The sequence below is a fragment of the Schistocerca americana genome, chromosome 1 (assembly GCF_021461395.2).
Source record: "Schistocerca americana isolate TAMUIC-IGC-003095 chromosome 1, iqSchAmer2.1, whole genome shotgun sequence".
Classification (NCBI taxonomy): Eukaryota; Metazoa; Arthropoda; class Insecta; order Orthoptera; family Acrididae; genus Schistocerca; species Schistocerca americana.
The window spans coordinates 536,273,131-536,278,747 of record NC_060119.1 but is presented as its reverse complement, the minus strand read 5'-3'; the positions used below and the strand labels follow the sequence as shown (position 1 = coordinate 536,278,747).

Genomic DNA, 5,617 nt, shown 5'->3' with positions numbered 1-5,617 from the left:
GTGGGTATCAATACATTAACTCAGTCAAAACAGTTATTTTGCCTGTGCTTGGGCTTTCCTCATCTGTGTAAGGATGTTGCTCAATTCTTCTCGCTTCCTTTTTGCACAAATGTGTGTGCCAAGCTTTCTCTTAACGTACTTCAAGCCCCGCTTATCCTTTGATACCTTCAGCAATTCCATCGCTCGCTTTTCACATGGGGCATGCCCACACACTTCTCTAATCAAATCTCTAACAAATTTTGTGTGTTTTGTCTGAATACCTTTCAGCCTTGAAGGTCGTATTGGTCTCTTATCTTGTTTAGTTTTTCCCAAGCGTATTCTTGTCGTCCGGTGTCCCTTGCGTAGTCCGACACAGCTCGTACCTTCTCGCCATCTTCTCTACAACCTCGTGTTTCGTGGACATAAGCGTCTCAGTCTTAAGAGAGATGGTCTGTAATTTTGCAGGTCCATTTTTTTACCCTTCTTATATTCTGGAGTATTTGTGCTTTTTTTTTTTTTTTTAATAATTTGGAACTTTGCTCTGGGCGAGAGATTCACGACAAAAGCAGGCTAGGTAAGCGGCCAATGCCGTAATGTATTATTTCTCAAACCGAATTGGGATTTTATCCGGACCTGGTGATTTATTTACTTCCACATCTTCCAGTTGTTTCTCTGGACGAGGATTGCTTATTACAATGACGTCCATAAGGGACTCTGTCTAATTGAAAAATGACAGAATGTTTGCACGATTCTCTTGTGTGAATGTTTCCTTGAACGTGAAATTTAAAATTTCGGCTTTTGTTTTGTTATCTTCAACTGCCGCACCGGAATGGCAAACGAGGCACATAGGACCAGATTTTCTCGAGATCTCTGCCAGATCTTTTGCTAAGGTGCGACGGTGGTCGTTGTATACTTCGCACATAGTTTTTTTCCCAGACGCACGAATCCCTACTAACCTCCTTTTGTCATATGTGTGCGTTCTCTTTTATACCGAGAATGTATCATCCTTTGCTTCCGAATTTCTTTATAAAACCATGATGGATCTCTTCCATCCTTTATCCACTTACTAGGCACACATTTCTCAAGACCATGATTTACAATTTGCTTAAACTTTCCCCAAAATTCCTCTGCACCGTACTTACTTGAGCTAAGTGATGTCATTTCACTGTATAAGTGACTTCCTGCACTGCTGACGGCCGATTCATAGCTCTCCTAGGATCTAACTAAGAAATCAGCTCTTCGTAGAACCCATTTGTGCCGCGTCTGCTCAGTTCAACCACCGTCGTATACTTTCTTCAATGCTGATTTTATTTTGCTGGTTACTGTAATAAGTTGTCTTGACCTTACAAGCTACGCTCACCTGTCTGTCATTCCTATTTGCCGCACACGTCCAGTGAAGGAGTGTTTTGATAAATGTTGATCAATTCTGTGGCACAGCAAACTTGTAGTCAAATACCGCTCCATTAAATATCAACTGTCCAGCCGGAAAAATTCGTGTTTTTCTCCTAAAATTTAGGCTCTGTATCTCTCAGCCATCTGAAAGTTTCATTCAGAGTGTGACACCACCACTAAAATTTCTCAGTCACTTCCTTTCAGGGTCCAACGTGGGACTCGAACATTTTGGTTCCCAGCAAGGGGCTCCATATATACTACAGTTACCACACCGTGATATTGATACATATATATGTAGTGGAAAAACTAAAGATGGGACGGATGCTCTATGACATACAGACGCAGTAAAGAACCATCTAAATGAACAGTGGCTACTGCATAATAGGTGCACAACCAAAACTTGGGCTACAGATAGAGAGATGCTGGATAAATTACATTTTTCTGTCAAGAGGTCAATGGGCGAAGCTTTCAATAACCACCTTGCACCATCTTATGGAGAGACCTCCCGCAAAACTTTGGGTACCACAGTTAGTGTGCAGACGCACATGGGTGGCACAGAACTGAAACTGAGCGCAGTTCGGCACAGAAGAGATGTTGAACACGGTTACAAATCCTCCTCTAAAAAGGAAGATACAGAAGTACTGCCCAGTTTACTTCTGACGAAAAAGCTTCAATGAGTGATGCAGATATTAGTTTCATTGATGTTGAGAAACAATTAAAATAAGTAAAATTTAGTAAGGCTCCAAGACTGTCCGATTCTACACAGAATGTACCGTTGAGTTAACTCCCATTTCAATTACAAACTGAGCCCATTGATTGGAAGAAAGCGCAAGTCACACTCATCTATAAGAAGGGTAGCTTATCTCATTGATTTCCATCTGTCGCAATATCCTACAATCTATTCTGAGCATTTGTCATCGGTGATGTAGTCGAGTCAACATGGGAACGCGCAATTTTAGTCTGCTGCAGAGCTCGATGATCAACAATGTGCGCTGAACAGTGAGATCGGAAACACTTGTCCCAGCACAAGCATTGTACCCTGTTGTCAGATCTGCCAGAGATCACCATACATCCTGTTTTAATGAGACAAGCCTTTGACCCCCACATTAGTGATTGGGTGTGGACGTCCAACATGGTACGCCTTCTCATGGTTACATTGCCATTCAACCACTTTCCATAGAAACTCACAGCAGTGGCATGTGAACAGCAGACCAATTTCACCGTTTACGAGATGTTCGCTCCTATGAGCGAGGCCATACCAATCTGCCCTTTGTTAGTGTCGCTTACGTCAACGGCTTTCCCAAACTGAGGCCCATAACATCGCTAGAATAATGCTAATTTGTCTCTCCTCCGCATATATAACATCTTTTCCTCGTCACGTGTCCACAACGCCACCAGGCAGTACACAGCCTCGCACTGGGCAGTGGTTATAACGTTCGGCTCATCTGTGCATGTTCCATAATCTGGTGTTCTGTGGAAAGCCACACGTAACAACACTCACATTATCTTACTGGTCACTATGTCCTGTCTGATCTCTGCACATCAGTATGAGAGCTACTGTCCCACTATGTTTTTCCCTAGCACCCTGTTGAATTTCTTAATGCTATGACCACAAAGGAAGTAGCGACTCGTCTTGCGTATGGGTGGGTGCACAAGGCATAAGGGAGACTCAGTGCTTACATCCTAGATGAGTGGCGTGGACTGCGTTGGTAAAGTGTCACACAGAACTATTTTTGTGGAATTTGAGTAAAGTTATCTTCTTCCGTTGTGGCAACGGCCTTGCCGCAGTGGATACACTGGTTCCCGTGAGATCACCAAAGTTAAGCGTTGTCGGACGTGGTCGGCACTTGGATGGGTAACCATCCAGACCGCCATGCGCTGTTGCCATTTTTCGGGGTGCACTTAGCCTCGTGATGCCAATTGAGGAGCTACTCGACCGAATAGTAGCGGCTTCAGTCAAGAATACCATCATAACGGCCGGGAGAGCGGTGTGCCGACCCCCAGCCCCTCATATCTCCATACTCCACTGAGGATGACACGGCGGTCGGATGGTCACGGTAGGCCACTCGTGGCCTGAAGGCGGAGTGCTTTTTTTTACTTCTTCCTTTACGAAGTGTGAGCATTGTTTTTTGATAGCGACCTTTTCAGGTAATGGGCTGAAAAGTTTTTGGAGAGTAAGTCATGTGTTTTATTACAATGAGGAAGAGGGGTAAGTGTGAAACTCGTGAAGTTCAGTGTCAACACGCCATATCATTAGAGCTGCGAAAAGGCTTATTAGCTTGTCTGGCGTCTTACGCCTTATACTTTTCATTAGTACCAAAAGGACACCGAGGAAGGATCGCCACCAACATTGTTACAATGATATCACCCATTTCAACGTAAATGACATGTTATGAAGGAAATTTAGAATCTGTGCATCCTCCGTCTTGTATCTCAATCCTCTCTAGGCAAGGGAGTAGTGAGAAACACCTTAGTGAAGGTGAAGAAATTGCAAATACTCTGTAGAATAAATTTAATTTCTCACATTAGTGAAAACACACTTTTGTTTGCAATTCATTTGTCAATTAATTTAAATGTTGAAAATACATGCTACTAAATGTATGTTACATCATTTGTGTACAGTATTTGAACAAATCATAGTTCGCATGATATTCTTACAATATGGACTGTACTTTTTCAGTTTGTGTTAGACCGCCAATCCTTCACAGACTGCTGTGGAAATGATAAAGCATGTTCAACAGCCCATACGTTCCATTTAGCACCTGTGGAAGAAAGGAAATAACATTGCGACAATTGAGTTTTTATTTTTTCAATTGAAGGTTAAGTAAAAGGTTACATTCATACGTTAATGAAAACTAAAGTAAATAAAACTATCGTAAATAAAACAGTTCTTAATACTTATTGTTATGATTGCCTCAGGTTTCTGCAAAAATTAGGTGATTAAAAGTTGGTCACATTACAGAAATAGAAGCAACAGTGTTCTCTTACAGTTATACAGCACATTCTCACACAATGATATAATTGGTTATCAAGTTCATCTATATCATATGTACTATTCCGCACTGAAACTTCACATGACACTAAAGTGGCGTCAGATAAAACTCATTACCTAAAATTAGAACTACTCCAATCAGCTCATCTTTATTTGTAGGAACACGCATTGCATTTTCGGTAACGGTCATTTGAACTCTACACATCAGCCTCTGGTTTTTGCTAGCCCAACATCAGCCGTGTTTGTAGAACAAGTTATGAAACTTGGTTTCTACCCATTTATGCAAATCACAAATTACTTTTATATTACTTTTGACCAAAAATGTTTCTTTTAAAAGTGTGAAAACGAAACACATCTTACAAAAAAATTACCCACCGCCAGGAACACGCAGCCCCGTAAAGCGGGTATCCAGATTTGAAGTAAGCTTCAGTTTTGAATGTGGGCTCGAAATGCGAAGTTATAAATTATTTATTCTATAGCTGCAGGTTATTAATATATTTGTGATGATTGTAAACGAAATAACGAAAAAGGCGTTGAAATAATTGATGTTAATGTGTGACTCTGCTTGCTAATAGATGATTTTGATTTCCGGAAACTTATTAGGTGAATATATGGCCAAGCTACCCTTCGCGTTTTAAGTGAATAACGCTTCCAGAAAGGCAGTGTACGCTGCATGAAATGACCACTATCTGAAATGGTGGATACGCGGGAAGTTCAGTGCAGTGACATATGTATTTCAGATGGCCATGACAGGGGTGATCTTCCCAACAACAGACTGTCTTTCCTGGGCCTCCTAAACTATTCATTGGACCACAACAGAAAAGAAAAATGATGTTCATTTGATTAAGATTTCAGCACCTATGTCTTGATGTATGGGTGCCAGTCGTCCTACCATGCACGTTCTCTTTTGTAAGTGAGAAAGAACCGTAGGTAATTAGAGGCAGATACAAAATTTTTTGCTAAGCCAGTAGGGTTATTGTAAGTTTATTGAAGGAGATCGCACACACTACAGGGATGTTATTTCCCGGCTGTTGGGAGATGGATCAGTACTGACCTGGAGCAGCGTCTGCTTAGACAGCTTGGTCGTCTTGCCCACTGTGATCTCGACCGGTCGCACTGACGACGTCATGCAGATCTGCAGGCTGCGTCTGAAGCGGATGTCGCACTCTGTCCAGCCACAGCTGAAAGCCGACTGCATCAGTTTCTCGCTCTGAAATACGGAAATTTGAGTGTTATGGAATGCAAGAGCTTCCA

General features: G+C 41.9%; 1 pseudogene; it reads left to right on the top strand.

The window, feature by feature from the left end:
- The first annotated feature begins 3,140 nt into the window (after positions 1 to 3,140).
- LOC124555381 lies at positions 3,141 to 3,258 on the top strand (annotated as a pseudogene).
- The last annotated feature ends 2,359 nt before the right edge of the window (positions 3,259 to 5,617 follow it).